This window comes from Sorex araneus, chromosome 1 (assembly GCF_027595985.1).
Source record: "Sorex araneus isolate mSorAra2 chromosome 1, mSorAra2.pri, whole genome shotgun sequence".
Taxonomy (NCBI): Eukaryota; Metazoa; Chordata; class Mammalia; order Eulipotyphla; family Soricidae; genus Sorex; species Sorex araneus.
In genome coordinates this window covers 134,532,497-134,556,428 of record NC_073302.1, presented here as the reverse complement: position 1 = coordinate 134,556,428, position 23,932 = coordinate 134,532,497, and the positions used below count along the sequence as shown (strand labels likewise).

Genomic DNA, 23,932 nt, shown 5'->3' with positions numbered 1-23,932 from the left:
CTTTATTTATTCCCTTTTGGACTCCTTTGGTACCTGCTAGTTTTTCAGTCTCCTGCATAGGAAAAACTCAAGGTTCCCTCATTCTGCACTGGAATAAAAAACCCAGTTCTTTATTACTATGTGTTTCCTCCCTGTGAGTTGCATTTACTACTATGTAAAATACTTCCTTTCTATTCATCATGTGTGTGGAATCCTTTTGGTACACCATTTCCTACAATACTACCTGAGTGTCTTATAGTTAATTTAATTCTGACACAGTTTAGTTGAAGGTGATGTGGGATCCCACTTTATTTGCTTCATTTTACATTTAGTAAAAAATTTTCTTCATTCAATATCTAAAGATACTTTCTTTAACATTGATTTAGTTCCTTTGAGCCATATCTATTTTGCCTTTCTTTTTCTGTCTGTATTTTCTTTCTTTCTTTTTTTAATTGAATAACCATGAGAAACAGTTAAAAAGCTTTCATGTTTGAAGCTCAGTCATACAATGATTGAACACCCTTCCCTCCACCAGTGCACATTTTCCACCACCAATGTCCCCAGTATGCCCCCACACCTCTCCACCCCCCCTTGCCTCTGTGGCAGACAATTTCCCCCATATTCTCTCTCTAATTTTGGGCATTATGGTTTGGTTCTTTATGTACTTTCAGTACACATCTCCCATCCTGAGCAATTCCTCCAACCATTATTGACTCAGTGATTCATTCTCTATTCCAGTTGCCTTCTCCCCCAGCTCATGAGACAGGCTTCCAACTGTGGAGCAATATTCCTGGCCCTTGTGTCTACTGTTCTTGGGTGTTGGTCTCATATTACGTAATTTTATAGCCCACAATGAGTGCAGTCATTCTATGTCTGTCCCTCTCTTTCTAACTCATTTCACTTTGCATGATACTCTCTATGACCATCCACTTGTAAGCAAATTTCATGACTTCATCTTTCCTAACAGCTGCATAGTATTCCATTAGGAAGATGTACCAAAGTTTCTTTGAATTTTTTTTTTGGGGGGGGAAGTGCACTGGCTGATGTATTGGGCAGAGTCTTTTTAAAAACCATTTCATCACGTGAGATAGTTATAAGCTTTCATGTTTGGGTTACAATCTCACAATGATCAAACACCCATCCCTCCACCAGTGCACATTCCCCACCACCAATATCCCGGGTATATCCCCCCTTTCCCACCCTCCCCCTGCCTCTATGGCAGACAATATTCTCCATACTCTCTCTATACTTTTGGGCATTATAGCTTGCAACACAGACACTGTGCTATCGCTCCAGCCTCTCGGAGAGCCTGCCAAGCTACCGAGAATATCGAGCCCGCACGGCAGAGCCTGGCAAGCTACCAATGGTGTATTGGATATGCCAAAAACAGTAACAATAAGTCTCACAATGAGAGATGTTACTGGTGCCCGCTAGAACAAATCAGTGAGCAACGGGATGACAGTGACAAACACAGACACTGAGAGGTCATCATGTTTGGTCCATTATCTACTTTCGGCACGCATCTCTCATTCCGACTGATTCCTCCAGCCATCATTTTCTTAGTTCTTCCTTCTCTATGCCATCTGCCTTCTCCCCTCCGCTCATGAAGCAGGCTTCCAGCTATGGGGCAATCCTCCTGGCCCCTTGTATCTACTGTCGTTGGGTGTCAGCCTCATGTGATGTTATTCTATGCTCCACAAATGAGTGCAGTCCTTCTATGTCTGTCCCTCTCTTTCTGACCCATTTCACTTAGCATGATACTCTCCATATCTATCCATTTATAAGCAAATTTCATGACTTCATCTCTCCTAGCAGCTGCCTAGTATTCCATTGTGTAGATGTACCAAAGTTTCTTTAACCAATCATCTGTTCTAGGGCACTTGGGTTGTTTCCAGATTTTGGCTATTGTGAACAGTGCTGCAATGAACATATAGGTACAGATGTCATTTCTACTGTGCTTTTTTGCATCCTTGGGATATATTCCCAGAAGTGGTATTGCGGGGTCAGATGGAAGCTCTATTCCTAGTTTTTGAAGGACTGTCCATATTGTTTTCCAGATAATATTGGGCAAAGTCTTAGAGACTCAGCAAGGCACGGGGCCGGGCAGGGGGTCAGCAATGCCCAGGTCTCTGTGCTGGGGGTGGGGTGCCCCTTCTCTGAGTGGTCTGGAGAGTCTCTCCTTCAGGACCCTCTGCTGGAGAGTTTGAAAAGGTGACCCTTCTTCCTTAGGAGGGCAGGTGTGGGTGACTGGCTGGGGAGAAGCAGCAGCAGCCCTGTGCTGGGGGTGGGAGTAGGGGCATCAGGAGAGCAGGGGCTCTGGCGTGGCCGTGAGAACCCTCACACTTACTCCCGAAGGTACTAAGAGGAAGGTCACCCTGACAAAGCTGCGGGCGCCTCAGCTGAAGTCTCGCTGCGGCAGGAGGAGCGGGGCCACCAGCCTCCACAGGTAGAGCAGCAGCCGAACCAGCTGGCATAGATCTTCTCCCACACGGCGTCCACGTGGTGATCATCTTCCAGATCTTGCCAGGTCTGTACCAGTTGGTCAACATCATCATGATGCGCAGCGAGGCGAGCAGCAGGCAGCAGTGGAAGAAGGAGTAGCTGTAGGAGACGCAGTCCTACTCATTGTCTTAGGCCTGGTGCTCAGTCACTGCTATCTGCTGTTGCTTCTGCACCACCTGCACCACGTTCTTCTCCATCTGCATCAGGCTGTTCACCTGTGGGTGGTCTGAAGAGTGCAGGCTGCTGAAGAGGGTGTACAAGATGAAGACGATGAGTCCCACGATGCTGGGAGCATCCCACCAATGCATCTTATAGTCATCAGGGATCGTCCCATTGCTATAATGGGTCAGCAGGTGGGGGTTGCATTTCTGGTAGGGGACATTAGACAGTGTCATCCAGGTGGCAATATGGTGTACACAGTAATGACCGAGGCCTGCAGCAAACCCAATTTGGACTGGCCATCCTGGATCTTGGGCAGGATGAAGACGATGGAGATGCAGACACAGAAGTGAGGTTGAGGCTGATGAAGATCTTGCCCTTGTGGCAGCCCCCAGGATGGGTGTAGTAGATGAATATCAGAGTCACAGTAGTGAGGGACCGTGTGTAGAAGAAGAAGGTGAAGAAGAAGAGGCTTGCATAGTAGTAGTTGTCTGCTCTCGGGCACTAGGGTTGCTTCCAGATTCTAGCTATTGTGAACAGTGCTACAATGAACATACAGTAGATGTCATTTCTACTGTGCTTTTTTGCACCCTCAGGATATCTTCCCAGAAGTGGTATTGGAGGGTCATATGAAGCTCAATTTCTAGTTTTTGAAGGAATGCCATATTGTTTTCCAAAAAGGCTGGATCAGTCGGCATTCCCACCAACAATGAAAGAGAGTCCCTTTTTCCTCACATCTGCGCCAGCACTGGTTGTTCTTGTTCTTTTGGATGTATGCCAGTCTCTGTGGTGTGAGATAATATCTCATTGTTGTTTTGATTTGTATCTCCCTGATGATTAGCGATGGAGAGCATTTTTTCATGTGCCTTTTGGCTATTTGTATTGCTTTTTTGAGAAAGTGGAGTCCCACTTATTAAAGGACAATTTCAAAAGACTAACCCTCCCCTCCCCTCAGTCCTTAAGACACTTCAGACTCCAGCCATGTGCTTCTTGTATTTTTGACCAACTGGCTATTGGTAGGAAATTCTACTTTCCCCTCCTTGGGCTTGATAAATTTGTTAAACCTGTATTTTGTCCATGGAAACTACTTCCTTTGTCCTAGAATCAAAGTATTTGGGAGTCAATATCCCTGAATCATGTCATTATAAAATAGGAAGAATTGTTTGGAGATATATCATCAAAATTCAAGAAAACATCAAAGAATTATTACTACTCAGGATATATTTATCAACACAGGCCATCCTTATTCTATTTTCTTTTCCACTTTTTCTGTTGGGGGGCACATTCAGGGTATTCAAGGATCACTCCTGGTGGTTCTTGGGGGACCATGTGATACCAAGAATCAAACTCAGGGTAAACTTGCAAGGTAAATGTTCTCCATTAAGCCACATCCTTGCCCCACCCTTTCTGTGGGGGAGACGAATTCCTGACAGTGCTCCATGGCAACACATATTTTCTTAAGATAGGTTAGTATTATTTGTATTCTATAATCAGGTCATTAATTCATATGACTGAGAAAGAGCCCATTCTTTAGATTTCTGGATTACCCCAAAATCATAGTTTATGTCTACCACAGAGGAAGCGGAAGGCTGAGATTAAATGACTCAAATGGGTGCCAGTGGTTTTTGCTTCTATGCCACGGATGGAGAACTAATCTTAAGTACGAGGGAATCCAATAAGAAAAGGGGTTCAATGATGTTAACAAAAGTGAAAATGCCCTTGACTTACAAAGAAGGGATTAATTGTTCATTTGTAAATGGGACACAAAATATTACTAAGTGTGTATTTACCATCTGTTACCTACATCTCAAAGGGCAAGATTTTCAAAGGGTAAGGCTCCTCTTGAGGTCTAGAGTCTTAGTCATGGGCAAAGAATTTACACATTTCTGCTGTGGGTAAGAGTCAGCAAGAAAGCCAAAAACTTTATAGGTTTCCTGTAAAGGAGAACCTATTTTGTATGTGTGTGCTGCAAAAGGTCAAGTGGAAATAAAGAATGAAATATTTATAGAGCAGTTCAATGAGGGGCAATTACAGATACAAGAAGCATATAAGGCTTTTTGCTTTGGATTATATTTAAGTTACAATAGACTTTGCATAATGCAAGTCAAGAATAGAATTATAGTTAATTTACCTCGGGTTGTTGTTTTTTTCTGGGCTGTGTCTTTAAATGAGACATCTTGAAGTTCATTTAGATCATAATTGGAGGAGAGAGAATTATTTATGAAGATTTGTATGCAGTTGGCCTAAGACTGGCTTCATGTGCCTGTGGTCAGTGCAGTGGCAGACCTCTGTACTCAAAGGCCCTTAATGATGCCAACTATAGTCCTGAGCTTCTTGCTAATTGTACAGCTGAATTTTCTGTTTTGTAAGTTTAAGCCAATGGAATGAACAGTAGAGCTTAGAATTAGGTGAAGGTAAATTGGAGCCAGTGATGTCTCGGGGCAGGGCATGATGGCAGCTGTCCAAGCATCAAGAGATTTGAAACAATCTATCATGGAAGACAAAGTAGAAACTTACCTACTCTGATCCAGGGACCGGGCTATTTTCGGTACAGAGAAATCTTGGTGGGAGGGAGAAACTAGGATGTGTGGGACCCCAGGTGACACATACTCATCTTCCAAGATGAAAGCAGGGCCCCAGAGCTCTGTATTGAGGGTTGGACTGTGGCAGGTATGTCTGCTCTCTCCGACCAGATATTTCTTGACCAGCTCTGTGTTCCCTCTCTTACTAAACTCACAGGTTTCCCGAGTTTGACTCTGTGCTTGTCTCTTCCAGTCACTGCTAAAATCTCTGGTGATGAGAGTCTCGGGCCGGGGCTGGTGCTGGCTCAAGCTCCGCAGAGATTTGACCCGGGTGGCCATGCCTTTGCACAGCTGCTTGGCTGCTGAACGAGCAGGATCCAGAGCCAGCTATATGACTTGGGGTTCCAGCGAGTGCGTGCAGCCATGTATCCAGACTGTGAACTAAACTTTTGCTCCATGCTGCCCCAGGAAGGGAAATGATTCAATTCCCAACTTAAATCTCCCTGGACATAATTACTAAAATACAGAAATTGAAGAGCGACTTTATCGTTCTTCATTCTCATCAGTGGAAAACTAATTATCAAATATTTCCTTGTCAATAGGGCCGTATTCTTGGGGGATAAATTCCAACAAGAATAGTGAGTTCTGTGTTGAAACTCCAACAACAATAGGGAGTTTTGTGCTGAAATATGTAATGTAATCAAGGTAAAGAGAAAGGGAAATGAAATTTATCAGTTATATAGGGGGGTGGTTGGGGGTGGGGGGTGGGATGTATACTTTTTTTTTGTGGTAGAATAGGGGCACTGGTGAAAGGACGTGTGTTTGAGCATTGTATAACTGAGACATAAGCCTGAGAACTTTGTAACTTTCCACATGGTGATTCAATAAAAATAAACGAAAAAAAAATAAAAATAAATAGAAAAAAATCTCTGGTGATGAACCATTAAATACATGCTGGATATTAATAAATATTTTCTACCTCTGCTAGATACTAAAATGTTTTCATTTAAAACTGAAACTGCACAATAGAATATAGATTTTTAAAACTCGATTAAACGTTAAGTTACTAATTAAAATGTTATCTTTACTTAAAATGCTATATCGGGGCTGGAGCAATAGTACAGCAGGTAGGGAAATTGCCTTGCACGCGGCCGACCTGGGTTCGATTCCCAGCATCCCATATGGTCCTCTGAGCACCGCCAGGGATGATTCCTGAGTTCAGAGCCAGGAGTAACCCCTCTGCATTGCCAGGTGTGACCCATAAGGCCAAAAAAAAATAGAAAGAAAGAAACGATGCTATTAAACTGATCCATCAATTCAGTTGAGAGGGGAGTTGAGGTCCTTGAGGGAGGGATTGGTGATGGGTATGGTGTTGGATTGACGTGCTTAAGAACCAGCATTAAAGGTAATATAAGTAACAGAACCTCAATCAATAAAAAAGAAAACCTGCAAACATTTCTAGAGAAAATACAAACAGGAAAAAGAGTAGGTATTATTTTATCTAGATATAAAAATATATTATTAGGGTGGAAAGCTTTATATTTTAATATCTTTACTATGTTACACCCTTTCCCCACTTTTAAACAAAAAACCCAGGACTCATAATTATATATCCAGCCAGCTCTAGCAAGCTATTCAGGAGGATAATTTGTAAGCCATCATTGCTAGAATTTTTGATAGTGTTGACTGCAATGGATTCAGACATAAAATGGAATGGAATCAACATGCTCTACCATTGGAAGTAACGGAATTACTTTGGCTAGATTACATGATAAATAACACAAGATTTCTCTAGAATTATATTATTCCATTATATCTGAAACAATGACTTTTTACAGTGTATTTGTAAAACTTAACTTCTATAATAAATGAACCACTCTATTGATTACAATATGGATTATTGCTTGAGTGTGAGAACTATTTGAGTATTATTGGTACCCAATAAATTTTCCTAAAAACATTACTTCTTCCATAAACTCACAGATTCTTGTGCACTGGAAAAGAATGTGTATTCTTTCTTTTTGGGGTGTAAAGCCCTGTATAGGTCTATTAGGCCTCTCTCTTCTATTTTTTTCCTTCAGTGTCAGTATTTCCTTGGTGAGTTTTATTCTTGTCGATCTATCCAGAGGTGATAAGGCGGTGTTGAAGTCTTCGACTACTATTGTATTGCTAGCAGTATCCTCCTTTAAGTCTGTAGATTGGCTCCATGGCTTGGAAGCTAGTCTCACTTGCTGGGGAAAAAGGCAGCTCAGATAGAGAAGGGAACACCAAGTAAAATGTGGTTGGAGATCCCGCCCAGGAAGGGAGATGCGTGCTAAAAGTAGACTAGAGACTGAACACAATGGCCACTCAATACCCCTATTGCAAACCACAACACCCAATTGGAGAGAGAGAGAGATCAAAAGGGAATACCCTGCCACAGAGGCAGGGTGGGGTGGGGGGGAGATGGGATTGGGGGTGGGGAGGGATACTGGGTTTATTGGTGATGTAGAATGGGCACTGGTGGAGGGAAGTGTTTGTGAACATTGTATGAGGGAAAAACAAGTTCTAAAATGTGTGAATCTGTATCTGTGCCCTCATGGTGATTCACTAATTAAAGAATAAAAAAAACCTCACAGATTCTTATTAGGATATGATATTGTCACCAAAACTTTGTGTTGCATCTCCCCAAATATGTAATTGCCACTGCAAATGTCTACCTAGCCAGGGACTAATTTCTCAGACCCCCTTCTCAGATAGCAATGTCATCATATGATAAAATGTGACCTACAGAAAATAAAAATGTGAAAATAAGATGTGTCATTTTTCTAGGTGAGGGTGTTTAAGAAGTGCAACTATTTCCTTATTTCGTTATTGCTTTCATATTAATTCCTTATTTCTTTACATCTTTGTGGGTCAGAAGTAGAGGAATCCAAGACTTAGGGAATGGTTGATTAATAACTAAGATAGAAGACTAGAGCAATAATTCAGTGGGTAAGGTGTTTGCCTTGCATGTATCCCACCCAGCTTCAATGCCAGGCACCCCAAATAGTCCCCGTTAGCATCACCAGAATGATCCCTGAGTGCAGAGCCAGAAGTAAACCCCAGATACTGGGTCTGGATATCCCTCCTGCCCCCCGAAAAGTTTTATAAACTTGAATGAATTTCATAATGCAAAAAAAATTGAATTTATTCTTCTAATTTTTCTGATGAGGAAATTGAATTCTTGAAAGTTTTTTCTCAGATAAAAATAAATAGCTGTTAAAACCTGAAACAGATGCCGGAGCTCCTGGTTTCCAGTTCAGACTATTTTCAACATTGCTGGTTGTAAATCATAAAGGGAAAAATTAGGAAATGTTTATCTATGGTGAGTTTTCATCATTTCTTACTTGAAAATCCTGATAAAAGTAGATTAGTCAATATATAAATTTTCATAATGTTATTTTGACCATTATTCAATTTTGTTAATCACAAAATTGATCTTTTTTCCTTTCAGTACTATTTCAAAAACATGAAATAGTTTTTGGCTCCACATATTTAATTTCAAATTAAAATCAGGAGAGCACTTGATTCATTTGCCAACAATTTTCTTTATAGCATACTTTGTTAGAACATATTCATTAAAATTTCCTAAATGAAGAAAAGAAATGCCAGTTATGAATGCTATAGTTTAAAATTGAATGGAATGTTTTGAGAATGTCAAAAGATTTTTATGAATTCCATCACCAAAGACCCCTGTTCTATCATACAAAGAAATCAGATCAAGGAAAAAAAAAGCATACGAGAAAGAATGTGGAAACTTTGTCTGCAAATTGAATAGGAAGGGTGAAAATAGTTTGTGCTTCTGAGTTTTGGGTAAAATGTTTGGTCAAAAATAATTTTGTAGAATGAAAATATAAAATATATGCTAGTTTAAATATAGGAAAAAGTCTTGAGTGGGAAATAGAGATAGACATCTTGAGTGGGTAATAGTAAAATAGGGGAAATTGAGAGCAGTTTTCCTCAGGGAGGAAGGATTAGGAGGTTTTCATCTTCTATGTTATGTATTTCTATAATAATGAAATATTGAGATTTAAAAACAGCTTCTCTAAACAACAAACCTGAATTTAGGCTCAGAGACCTGAATCAGACCACCCACCATGTCAGTTCTGAAAAATATTGATTAAAGGGTTTAGAAAATCTGTTCCATCCCATAGCTAAGCAAATGGTCAAAGGCAAGGTTGTGTGGTATTAAGTAATACATGTGAGAGAGTGTAAAAAGCACTGACAAAGGAGTGGAGGCTTCTAGAAAAATAAACATATTTTTTAGGATTGTATTTTTGATATAGCCATATCGTCATTCTCCTATATTCAAAGCTCCTTTCCTAGTTGTTCAGGTTTTCTCAAAACTATTTTCATAGTAAAACCTTGGTTTTACTACATTCTTGGAATGGGGGTGGAGATGGAGACAGGAAGGAGGAGTATTAACAGAGAGAGAAAGCATTCTTCAAGACAGGCCATGATCTGCAGAAATATCTCAGGAGTGTCTGTGTTAGGCACTCCTGTTCTTAATTTTTGTTGAAACCATGCACACCCCTTTGATGTATTGGGTCTAGTAATACACACCTTCTTCCTTTCCAGCCAGCCATATGAACTTATTTACATCACAAGTCTCTGCCAGAGGCCAGGAAAGAGATCTGTATAGTAATTCCAAACACGGTCAAAAAAGGAAATGGCTCAGTAGTTTTCATAAAAGTCAGTGACACCTATCAAATGGCATTAGAAATATTTAGGAAGGACTATTCACAATTGCTTCAAACTGACATGATAGTACCTGTCTCAAGTGAAACTGCACATGCTGGATGGTCTTTTAGACATTCATCTGAAGCCGTACACTCAGCAAGACAGTTTTGCCCAGAAAAACAGATGTTAAGTGATGATTGTGTTTTGAAACAAAAATTAAGTCAAGGGTCTTCCAGTGCTTTTGAGTAAGTTAAGCTGTCTGAAGAGTAAAACAATTGAAATTAAAAACACTCATATTATACTTTGATTGTGTATGTTATTTTAACTATATAATTAGGAGATAATTCTAAAAAACAATGATTACTGTTAGAACGGCTAGTAAAATGAACAGTACTTGGCCTTCACTCATCTTGTTATAAGTAAACTGTTAGCTATAAAATATAAATAATAGGTAAGTAAGCACTCTATTAACTTTTCCATTTATAAGTTAAACAGTAACAAATGTGTTTTAATATATCATATATGGATAGCTCCATAAAGCAATTTTTTTCAGTTCAAAAAAGAATATTTTGGGGTTCTAAAAATAACACTTCTCAATAAAATTACTTCAGTAACGTTTAATGTTTCAGGAGTACATTAAGATATGCACAGGGCTACCGGGAAGTATTTGGCCTTCAAATTATTTGCTTTGTGTCCTTTTTTTAAACAAGTCTTAGGGTTTATGCTTCTAAGAGACAGTTTTCTTTCATAATCTACATTCCTGCAACATTTCAGTCTAGTAATGGAAATCACTCACTCTCTCCTGTACAAACCACCACAAGCCTTTTTAAATGAGCAGATGACTTGCGTGACATTTCGCCACACTTTGAGGGAAACATAGATGTTTCCACATCATTTTGAGCTACCCAACCTCATGATTAAGACAGCAAGTATTTTTTATTAATTTATTTTTAAAATTTTATTGAATCACTGTGAGATAGTTGCAAGCTTTCATGTGTGGGTTACAATCTCACAATGATCAAACACCCACCCCTCCACCAGTGCACATTCCCCACCACCGATATCCCGGGTATACCCCCCTATTTCCCACCCTCCCCCTGCCTCCATGGCAGACAATATTCCCAATAATCTCTCTCTCTACTTTTGGGCATTATGGCTTGCAACACAGACACTGAGAAGCCATCATGTTTGTTCCATTATCTACTTTCGGCATGCACCTCCCATCCCAACTGGTTCCTCCAGCCATCATTTTCTTAGTGATCCCTTCTCTATTCCATCTGCCTTCTCCCCTCCACTCATGAAACAGTCTTCCAGCTATGGGGCACAGTAACTATTTTATAAGAATATAGATACTTAAGATTTGAGGTAAAACCCATTCAATGAAACATGTTGACTACTGCTTCTAGTCAATTTTGACTTTAGAGTAATAAAGTGAAAATAAATTTGACCTGGAGAGAGAAGAAAGCATCCCTGAAATATTTGAGAAAAACATTGTTTAATGTTTTTAAGCCACATGATTTTTGTCATGAATATTTTTGAAAGTTACTTATAAAAAATAGATTGCATATTGACCTGGGAGAATTAGCCATCTAAGTCATCATACATAAAGAGATGGATTCAATAGAATTAAAATCAATGATTGAGAGATTGAAGTATAATAGTAGCTCTGTAGAAATATGCTTTTCTATTTTGTTTATCTGTATTACATAAATATGTGAGTGTGACTTCCATATTTTGGCTCAAGAATTTCTACCTGACAGACTGGAAATGTGGAATAGAAAAAAAAAGATGGTTAAGTTTATGTCAATACCAAGCATTATTCATCAATGTGATACACCCTTTTCTTTGTGTTAAAATAAAAATGTTATTAAATGATCACTTTAATTTTATAATTTAATTCTCACAGAAGTCTAGGTATTAGTCATGTTATAACTGGGGCATATGAGAGACCCAGAGCAATATAGTTACTTGATCAATATTAAAAAGATGATGGCAAAATCCATTTGCACCCAGTCATTATAACTGCTAATCACTTAATTACATTATGCCTTAAACTTCCATTGTTTGGTAAATCACAAGAAATTGCCTTTTGTGTAGGTGAGAATATGCAAATAATGGTAAGTTCCTGATTCAACTGTATTATTTTTTTTAACTGTTAAGCTATAAAGATTACCAACCAGTTAAAAGTTAAATACTATTACAATATGTGATTTTCATGATGGAGACATTAAAATATAGCTACTGTCTCATATGAAGGGTGTCTTACCCTAGATTTTTAGAAAGAAGAGTTGAATACAAAGATTAAGTTCTTTGACTTTATTGGGAGGTGATATTTCAGAAAAACAAAAAAGAAAAAAGAAGCAAATAAGAAAGAAATTTTAGTGATGCATTTCTGAGCTAAGCAGGACATACACACACACACACACACACACACACCTCGTTGGTCAGGGATACATCATAAATTTGTCTGCATGATATATCTACATAATTCTCTCAGAACTATGAAAGCATAGGGATTCATCTGATTCGTTCTCATTTCCTGACTCACTGGTAAAAATAACACCTTTCTGGGTTAAGGTGTCTTTTCTCTATGGGAAGATCTCATTATTGTCAGCTGAGCCTGGATATAGTTGGAGAAGATAGAGCCCACCATGGAATTTATCTGACTGAATAAAATCAGCTATAGATTCTAACAAAATAGATTAACACAAGTGATGCTAAAGCTCAGTTCTCACTCAGATGATTATGGTCACTGTAGAGTGTCTGAAATCAGAACAACAGTTGTGCTCCATTGAGCACAGAGAACAGGTGAACCAAGCAAAAACTCTGGGCAAGGACATCAATTAGATCTAGTATATCTAATTGATATACTGGGGCTGGAGTGATAGCACAGCAGTAGAGCATTTGCCTTGCACTCAGACGATCTGGGTTCGATTCCTCTGCCCCTCTCGGAGAGCCTGGCAAGCTACCGAGAGTACCTCGCATGCACGGCAGAGTCTGGCAAGCTACCCATGGCGTATTCGATATGCCAAAAACAGTAACAAGTCTCCCAATGGAGATGTTACTGGTGCATGCTCAAGCAAATCGATGAGCAACGGGATGAGAGTGATACAGTGACAGTGATATTACTACTGATCCAAGATGACACCGACGCCCAAACCCCTCGCGTTCTCCTGAACCCTGCTCACCATCTCGCCTTAGACAGTGCTTGGCTCAACACGCCAGGCAGGGAACTCTGCATGTGACCCCTGCTGGACATCGCTGGCTGTTTTGCAAGATTCGGATAGAGTGGCATGAGCGGGGCACAGAGGGACCACTGCTGGTCCAAGTTGCAGCGCCGCTGGTCATGGAACCGTGGTGGCGGTGTTGTGCGCAGTGGATCATCGGCTACAGAGTGCTGCCCTCCAGCCACTGGGTGACCTGGGTCTCAGCGTGTTTGACCTGGCACAGACCCTCCGTGACAGAGTCCTGCTCTGCCAGCTGCTCAACACCCCCTGGGCGCATTCCATCAATCTTAAGGAGATCAACCTGAGGCCGCAGATGTCTCAGGTGGTGCCCAGAGATGCAGGCAGTGCATGTTTTTCAGTGTGCAGATCATTACAACATGCCAGCCAACCAAAATTTTGCTTTTGGTAGACTGGGAACACCTGTAAAGATGATTAGAGGCCACCCCAAAAGCCTCCGTCCCTCTTGGAAAGCCTAGCAAGCTACTGAGGATATCCCATCTGCATGGCAGAGACTGGCAATCTACCTGTGATGTATTTGATATGCCAAAAACAGCAACAGTAACAAAAATAATGTGCTCTTTGTTTTTCTGGAGCGAGCAGATGCCATTGGGCTGCACTGGCATGCGACAGGGACGAATGAAGACATTACTGGTGTCCGCTCGAGCAATCGGTGAACAACAGGATGATAGTGATAATGATAGTGATATTGTTACTGTAATTTTTCTTGAAGGGTTAAAAAGACTCTCAAGGTGGAAAAGTGAAAGCATAGAAAAGCACAGCCTTTTACTCATTAATAGGTTGATAATATTTGCCTACTTATTTTCTTGGCTTGCTCTATTTATTATCTGCCAGTCCTAATGAAGCGATGAGGTTGTGCTTTATAATATGAATATGAAGGGAACCCCACTCTCAAACAATAGCAAACAAAAAATCTTAGTCTTCTACTTAGAAAGGTTTTTTGTTTATAATATTCAACATAAGTTTATCATTAAATAATTAAAAAATGGAGATAAAGGGAGCTTAATTTAACATAGGTAGGCCATATACAACAAATTCATAGCTAATATACTCACCTGAAAAAAATCTGAAAGGTTGTTCAATATTAGACACAAGACACAGATGTACAGTCTCACCAGTATTATTTAACATAAACTTAAAAGTTGTAGTTATAACAATTAATAAAATGAGTTTTCTTTTAAAAGCATAATTCTTAAAAGCTAAGTGGGTTAAAACTTGGAAAATAAAGTTTTTCACTTTTTCTTCAGACAACGTGAATAGTATTTGTAATCCCTAAAGACTACTAGAAACAGTAATTTCACTAAATATGAGGTTATAAAATTAATATGCATAAATCTGTTGCATTTCTGTGTACAAAGAACTGAAAGAGAAAATGTTAAATCTCAGATTTAATTGCATCAAAAATAATTAATTACCTAGAAATCAACAAAGGAGATGAAAGACATATATCAAAACCTATGGATTGTTAATAAAAATAATATAAGAATACCCAAGTAAATGGAAAAGTCTTGTTCATGGACTGAAAGAATTATCATTGCTCTGCATCTATAATCATCAGGGAGATGCAAATCAAAACAACAATGAGATATCATCTCACACCACAGAGACTGGCAGACATCCAAAAGAACAAGAATGACCAGTGCTGGAGCAAATGTGGCGAAAAGGGATGCTCTTTCATTGATGGTGGGAATGCCGACTGATCCAGCCTTTTTTGGAAAACAATATGGGTACTCCTTCACAAACTAGAAATTGAGCTTCCATATGACCCTGCAATACCATTTCTGGGAATATATCCCGAGGGTACAAAAAAGCACAGTAGAAATGACATCTGCACCTGTATGTTCATTGCAGCGCTTTTCACAATAGTTGGAATCTGGAAACAACCCTAGTGTCCAAGAACAGAACACTGGGTAAAGAAACTTTGGTACATCTACACAATGGAATACTATGCAGCTGTTAGGAGAGATGAAGTCATTAAATTTGCTTATAAATGGATGGTCATGGAGAGTATCATGCTAAGTGAGATGAGTCAGAAAGATAGGGAGAGACATAGAATGACTGCACTCATTTGTGGGCTATAATATTACATAATATGAAACTGATACCCAAGGACAGTAGACACAAGGGCCAAGAATACTGTTCCATATCTGGAGGCATGCCTCATGAGCTGGGGGAGAAGGCAGTTGGAATAGAGAAGGGATCACTAAATCAATGATGGTTGGAGGAATCGTTCAGGATGGAAGATGTGTGCTGAAAGTAGATAAAAGACCAAATGTGATAGCCTCCCAGTATCTATATTGCAAACCATAATGTCCAAAAGTAGAGAGAGAGTATGGGGGTAATTGTCTGCCATAGAGGCAGGGGAAGGGGTGAAAAGGTGGTGGTGATACTGGGGACATTGGTGGTGGAAAATGTGCACTGATGGAGGGATGGGTGTTCAATCAATGTATGACTGAAACTCAAACATGAAAGCTTTGTAACTGTTTCTCCTGCTCATTCAATAAAAATAATAATAAAATAAAATAAAGATTTCTAAAACCAATAGAAAAAAAAGAATTATCATTGTTAAAATGACTACACTGTACTCACAAATGAATCTCATAAGAGAGCAACATGCTTCTGAGATGTCTCTCCACTCCACGCCAGGTTGATTCTACTGGGACACCTCAGAGGGAGGCAGGTGTGACCCTCCCCCAAATGAACCCCAGCAGCCACAAACCTCCTGAACCCAATTGCCTCCATGCTCATGGCCAATCTTTACAGGCTCATACAGAGTCCCCCACACATGAGAATGAATCCACTGAAAAACCCAGGTATGTGGGACCTGTGACAAAACTGCAGGCTTCACAGAGTTGGGAATGGGCTGCCTCCTCCCATCTTTCCACCCTTCTGGTTTCCTGACAGTCAGATCCAAGAACTCCCTCTAGGTGCTGTTTAAGTGCATTAACAGCCATGATCCAGAGACTCACAGATGAATCCCAGAAGAGACAGCATGCTACAGAGATGCCTCCAGACCCCAATTATTTAAAATTTTAGAATTCCAGGAGTGAGTGGCCACTTTTGTGGCTACATGACATCTCATACCATTCATAACAGGCAATCACTGTATCACTGTATCACTGTCATCCCGGTGTTCATCGATTTGCTAGAGCGGGCACCAGTAACATCTCCATTCGTCCCTGTTGCGTGCTAGTGTAGCCTGATGGTATACTGGGGGCTCTTTCAGGATCAGGGGAATGAAAATCGTCATTGTTACTGTTTTTGCATATCAAGTATGCCACCATGGGTAGCTTGCTATGCTTCACCCTGCAGGCAGGATACTCTCTTGGCAGTTTGCTGCATGACAAGCAATACAAAATAAACTATTTAGCATCTGCCTGTGGGGCAGGCTTGAGTAGTGGTAGAAAAATTTAAAATAATGGTGTTGGGAAAATGTAATGATTGTGGTATGGTGTTGAAATATTGAATGCAATCAATTATTGTGAACAACTTTATGAAAATAAAATTGAAAAGTTAAAAAAATAAATAAAAACCTGTATTGTGTGAGGGGAAAAAAATAAAATGACTACACTACCAAAAGCATTATATAGATTCATTTCAATTCTTACCAAAACTTTAATGGTATTCTTTGAGAATACAGGATGAATAATACTAAAATTCGGGTGAACCCACAAAATTCTCTGAATGGCTAAAGTAATACTGAGAATAAAAGATCAAAGGTGTTACATTCCCTAATGTTGAGCTATTTTATAAAGCATTTGAAATGAAAACAGTGTGATCACTGTCACTGTCATCCTGTTGCTCATAGATTTGTTCGAGTGGGCACCAGTAACATCTCTCACTGTGAGACTTATTGTTACTGGTTTTTGGCATATCAAATACGCCACGGGTAGCTTGCCAGGCTCTGCCATGCGGGTTCGATACTCTCGGTAGCTTGCTGGGCTCTCTAAGAGGGGTGGAAGAATCGAACACGGGTCAGCCACGTGAAAGGCTAACGCCCTACTGCTGTGCTATTGCTCGAGCCCAAGAGTGTGGTATTAGAATAAAATCAGAGCAATAGAATACAATTAAGAACCAAGAAATAAACCTTCAGATCCTATGGAAAATTAATTTATGACAAAGGAGTTAAGGGCATGGAATGGATAAAGGAAAAATTTTCCTGCAAAAGATTAGGAAAGTGGGGACTGAAGTGGATAGTACAGCAGGTAGGCCTTGCATGTGGCCAACCCAGGTTTGATCCCTAGACTCTGTATGTCTTCTCAGCCATCCAGCGGTAATCCCTGAGTCAGAGCCAGGATTGAGCCCTGAGCATCATGGGATGTAAACCCCAAACAAAAAAATTCTTTAAAAAAAGATGCTAGTAAAACTGAATAGTCACATGCAAAAGAATGAAGATCTGTCTTTTAGATCATGACAAAAATTAACTCAAAATGAATTTAATACCTAGATGTTGTACTTGAATCTATAAAATTTATGAAAGGAGACAAACAAAAAACATTCCATAATATTAACTTCAGTTATTTGACTCCACCGGCAAGGAAAACAAAAGCAAAATTAAACTCAGGGGATCACAAAATAAAAGCTTCTGCTCTGTAAAATAAACTATTATTCAAACAAAAAGTCATCCTACTGAATTGGAGAAAATTTTTCACAGGCTTTACATCTGTCAAAGGACTACTATGCAAGAAATATAAAGCACTTAACAAAACAACAAATAGCATACAAACAACCTCATCAAAAAATGGGTCCAGAGAGATAGCTCAACAGGCTGGAACACACGATTTGCATGCAGGAGACCTGGAATTGTTCACTCGCTCTTGATCTGACAGTCACCCTTGAGCACTACCCAGTATGCGCTCCCATGGGAACCTGGGAATCTGGTACAAAAAAGGGAGCAGTATAATTTATAAATATCTAAGGACCATCTCCATTTGTGAAAAGAATTTGTGATTTTCAGTGTTCTCCAGTGACCATGTTTTTGTCTTTTGTCACTGGAGAGAAAGCATCTTTTATGGTACCATGTCCCCACATGCTGCTGTATGATCCTGAGAGTACTCAGTTTTCCAGATAGTGGTTGTCCCCATTTCTATTGTAGTTGGATGATATCCATTTTGGTATTGGCTAGCACTGACCATTTTGTAGTTGGTACATTTTGAACAGCCCATGGCTTGAGATGTTCAGATGTCAGCCAAACTGAAAGAAATATCATCCTAGAGAATGGTGTAGTGTTATTTCTCTGCCATATGAGATATATTTTCAAGAAGAACCTAAGGATGGGAACATTGAAAGAAGATAAAGAACAAAGGAAAGGGGCATAAAAGGCACTTGCCATAATCCCATATTTGGATGTTGCCGTGATGGTGACTAGCCATTTCAACAGCATCAACAGCATTGTCCCTGACGCCTGACTCAGTGGCATAATGACAATCCCTGTGGGTGGAGAAATGACAATAATATGTGTTTTATCTTGCTGAAAAAAAGTCACTACATGTATATACTAGCAGTACTCACTTTTAGAAAAAGCTGGCTTATTCTTTTTCTTCACTAACAAAGCCTATTTCCAACTTAGGAAAACATAACACAGCAGACATTATAGAAAATGTCTCACATTGGGAGAGCTTGAGGTATATTTGGAAACTTCACGCAGTTGGTGCACACCTTCCAAACTAACACATTTTCTAGTTAAGGCTACTTTTTAATTTAAAACATCGGTGTAATTCACTGTGTAGCTACGTTCAGCAAAGTCAGTAGCGAAAAGGTTAAAATTCAATTACATAGGTCCCAGGAGATACTTCAATGAACTGAGATAGCTCACATTTTGCTGCCTGGAATCCTGGATTCTAACAGTGGAACCAAATGTTTTCCAAGTACAGCAAGGAGTGACCCCTGAGCCCAGAGCCAGGAGCTGTACTGCTGGAGCCAGGAGCAACATTGATGGATATGGCCCAATAAAAACAAAACAAAAATATAATGTTATAAGGAATGTGCGCAAACTAGAATAACTTAAAATTTCTGTCTCATCTTAGTTTTTGAGAGGAGTGCTTTAACATTATATATGCATATACAACTCTGTAAGGGGAAATAGGAAAATTTTTTAGATAGTCTAATGCAGGAAATTACCGATGCTTCTGTTAGACTAAAGATTTATACTCAATACCTGTTTGCTTATAATGTTGAACTTACATTCAGTATTGTATGCATGTTGTATGCAGTTTCCTTTATGAAATGAAGAGCTCATATTTCAGGCAAACTTTTCAGTATATAAATAAAGAAGGAAATGAAGTCACTTACTATAATTTTATGTTGTTCTGATAACACATGCCCAATCAAATTCAAAAGTTGCCTAAGCTGTTATAATTTGCACATAAGTGAACAGTCACAACCATCATTTTCTGCACCGATCATCATATTTTCAATTTATGAAAAATTATTCTAATTTATACTGAGATGTAACAAAAGTTAAAAACCAAGACTAAGACAGAATATTTCTTTCCTAGAGGGTAAGACCTCCAGAGTCAACACGAAAATAAACACCCTGGATTCTAGGTGGAAAAACTTAACATAGTCAATTTCAATGCATGCTGAACTAACTTAACTTTTCCCAGACTCATTTGGTTTTATCTTCTAAATAAAGTGCGCTTAGTTATTTTAGTTTATTCAAATGTTCCTTGATAAAGGACTTTCATCAACAAGAGCAGTATCAGTGGCTCCATTTCTCTTAATGTCCATCTGTTGTCCTTTTTAAATCGCTTTTTTCTTTTTTTTTTGTCACTTTTTTATTTTTATTTTATTTATTTATTTTTTAATTTTTTATTGAGTCACCATGTGGAAAGTTACAAAATTTTCAGGTTTAAATCTCAGTTATACAATGCTCGAATACCCATCCCTTCACCAGTGCTCATATTCCACCACCAAGAATCCCAGTATAGCTCCACCCCGCCCCCTCACACCCCTAACCCCCCCACGCTCCTAGCCCCCCCACCCGAAGCCCCCCCCCCGCCTGTGTAACTAATAAATTTCACTTTACTTTCACTTTGATTGCATACAATATTTCAACAAAACTCACTATTATTGTTTGGAGAGTCTCTCCCCTAAAGTCAGACCTGTTGAAAAGGAAGCATTAGATAATTTGTTTTCCATTGCTGAGGATGAAGAGGTATGAGGTCGAGTGACCACACTTAGCAGCCTCTCAGTTTTAGGTTTCTGTAATTTAGTATTTTAGTAACTAAGTCCAGAGAGATATCTGCCAGAAGTTGCATCGTTGCCAACTTGTACTTCTCAGTTACATTATATTCCACATATGAGTGCAATCTTTCTATGTCTGTCTCTTTCGCTTTTTTCATCATGCTTCATCTTGCCCATGAAAGTATCTCTTGTTTTCACCCTTCTCTGAAGTATGTGAAGAATCTTCCGAGACTATCTATGGTAATACCTGTCTCATCTATATATCTCTTGGGATGTACAGGCCTAAATGTATGTTATGTATGCTTAATGAATCATCCATTTTATCACCTTCTTTCTCTGACTGAAACAGGCATCATCACCTGCTTCTCATTTTACTCCTGGAGTTTAGGATGAGAACTATAGGGAAGTAGTTTCTCTACATTGAAGTCTCCATTTTTTCTTTTCACATCTTGCTTAATATTAACAATCTGTTCTTGTCTGTCCCTTTCTTTCCATGAAAAAAAAAAGATACTAGAGTGATTTTGGTAACATTTCAATCTAGGACAAAATGCTCTCTTTTAACCAGTTTCTCATGAAATTCCATGCTCTTACTATTGTTCCTTCTGTTACTCTTTTTTTTTTCCCCTCAGACTAACCAGAAAGAAGCATGTGATGATGCTTGCATATTTTATTCCCATACGTTTGGACCTACCCCTATCTAGCCACATTTGTTGTTTTCAGTGTTTTTCAAAACACTTGTCCACTATTTGAGATTTTTTCCCCCTGTCTTACCATGTTTCTTGTTCACAACTTACTATTTTTCCATTCCCAATGACATATAGCAGTGTTTCTCAACTGAAGCCCACTGTAAAAGACAAGGGGTCAACCCTTTGGACAGAGAATCATGGGAAGGAAACAAGTTCGGGGGGGGCGGAACCACAGTTGGTAAAAGATTGAGAAACACTGATCTACAGTAACTTTTCCAAATTCTTCATCTCTTGTATCAATGTAAAAACCTTACTAATCTTGCTTTCACTTTAGACCTAAGTCATGAGAAAATTTACACATCTCTTTTGCTACACTAGCCTAGCTTGAAAAATGCACATACCATGAATTTATGATCTATACCTTTGCTTATTTTTTGAGGAGCAATTGCAGGTTTGAACAGCTCATTAATTCTTCATGTCACCACTTTTGAATTTCTTTTGAGCTTATTTTCTGTTACTTGACATGGATTTTGTTCACCAAATTTCAGTTGATAAGTGACAACTTTAATAAACTTCTGTTGCTTTGCTCCTTTCTTATTCTTTAGACCGAATATTTGTCTTTTGTAATACTTGTCTGCTCCAACTTTTTTTTGCCTCTGCCCTGAGCCTATTTGGACGGTGCATTGCACAGACAGATAATGGGCAGCTAGACACCACTAGGAAATTTGGCAGTTCACCATTCTCCAATGGCTCCTTATTTGAGTATTTCTTAAAGTTTATCTCGTAATATTTAAATATATATGGAGGGAAGTGAAATTAATTTTTAATATTATTTGATAATATGGAAATTATGATTTACCACATTTTTTCATAGTAAAAATTTGAATAGCATTTTTTTCTCCTGTAATTTCCTTCTCATGACCAAAATTACACTGCTCATTTGGGGCCTTTGAGCTCCTTTGTGTTCATTCATTTTGAAGTATTAGGAATGCAAAAACGATCTGGTTAGGCTGAATGATCAAACCATAATAAAAGTTAAGTCCTAGAAATAGCTTGTAGTTTGGAATTATTTTGTTCATATTATTGTTATTATCATTATCATTGAGGTTTGTTAGCAATGGCTAGTTCAGAAGAGAAAGGACCCAACTTATTTTTTTAAAAAATTTTTTAAATTTTATTGAATCACTATGAGATAGCTACAAGCTTTCATGTTTGAGTTACAATCTCACAATGAACAAACACCCATACCTCCACCAGTGCACATTCTCCGACACCAATATCCCGGGTATACCCTTCTTTCCCACCCTCCCCCTGCCTCTAAGGCAGACAATATTCCCCATACTCTCTCTACTTTTGGGCATTATAGCTTGCAACACAGTCACTGAGAGGAAGGACCCAACTTCTAACTTTTGTTATTGTCCTTGAACAAAGAGTATGCAGGAGTAAAGTACTGATACAAGATAAAAATAGATGGTCATCTAAATTTTGAAAACTATTCAGACTCTTTTATAATTTTACAATCGTTTGACACTGGTGGAATTCTGTTAACATATTTTCATTTTACAAACTGTAAATTCTAAGAAACTATTGACTTTAGAAGATTATACAAAAAATAAATAATGTGCTGGCACTTAAATATTAGAAAGATAATGTGTGTTTTAGACTGCTACTCCAATTGCATATGGACATAATACCATATTCAGGAAAGAGGCCACAACCACTCAGACAAAACATGTACGTACAAAGTGGGCAAGTTAATGCCATTTGTTTATTAATCATCTTGTATAAACTATTTCCTCTCCAGAGCTACCCAGTTGCAGCTCCACAGTTCTGGCATGTCCATTGCTAAGAAAATGGCATTAAAGTAAGAAAAGATCATTCATGTGCTGTATAAAATATGCATGTATTTACATGTATTTATACATTTAATAAACTTAGTGAAGGATTTTCCCTCTCAGAGAGCCTGGCAAGCTATTGACAGTGTTCCCTCCCTGCACAGCAGAGCCTGGCTAGCTACCTGTGGTATAATAGGTATGCCAAAAACAGCAATAATGACGGTCCTCATTCCCCTGATCCTGAAAGAACCCCCAGTACGCTATTGGGCCACACTAGCACGTAACAGGGATGAATGGAGATGTTACTGGTGCCTGCTCAAGCAAATCAATGAACAATGGGATGACAGTGATATAGTGATACAGTGAAAGATTTAATAAATCCATGCATATATATATTTTTGTGCATCATTCACCATCTATTTTGTATGAGACATTATTCTAGGGGCCAAGATTGCAATGTTATATAATAGTGGAAGAAATAATAAAGCAAATGTTCATTAACTTTATAATAACTTACAACCTTTGGTGTTATTAAAAATGTAATAAAAATTTATATATACCACTATTGAGAACATAAAATAGTACCTCAGCTCTAGAAATTGTTTTGGTAGCATGTATCCAAACATTTGATGTGTTCATTCAACTTTAGAGCAAGCAGTTTGGGAAATTGGTGGAAGGAAGTGGGCACTGGTTAAGGGATTGTTGTTGAAATATAGTATGCCTGAAACCCAGTCATTGAATAACTGTTAATTTATCAGTGACCAGACCAATACAAAATATTTTTAAGAAAAAAAGAAAAAATTTAATGAAAGCTATAAATATATTCTAATAACATAAAGAAAGAGTGAAAATGTAAACTTCTGGGAAGTTAAGCATTGCTTGTAATAGAGGAATACTGTTTTCTTATTTGTACAATAATAATCCCAATATTAAGAAGCTGGTAACTGAAGTTGTCATATCACATTTATCTGCCAGCACTATTCTAAGTATTCACATATATTTAATTGTTAAATCAGTAATAAATATAATTACATTAGCTTGCAGCATACTATACAAGATAAGAACTATTATTATATAGGACTTGTGGAGGTCGGCTGCTGGGTCTGGGTCCCTTGGGG

The 23,932-nt window shown here is 38.7% G+C and overlaps 1 pseudogene; it reads right to left on the bottom strand.

The window, feature by feature from the left end:
• Positions 1–2,374: 2,374 nt before the first annotated feature.
• LOC101551480 (serine incorporator 2-like) lies at positions 2,375–5,501 on the bottom strand (annotated as a pseudogene).
• Between the last annotated feature and the right edge of the window lie 18,431 nt (positions 5,502–23,932).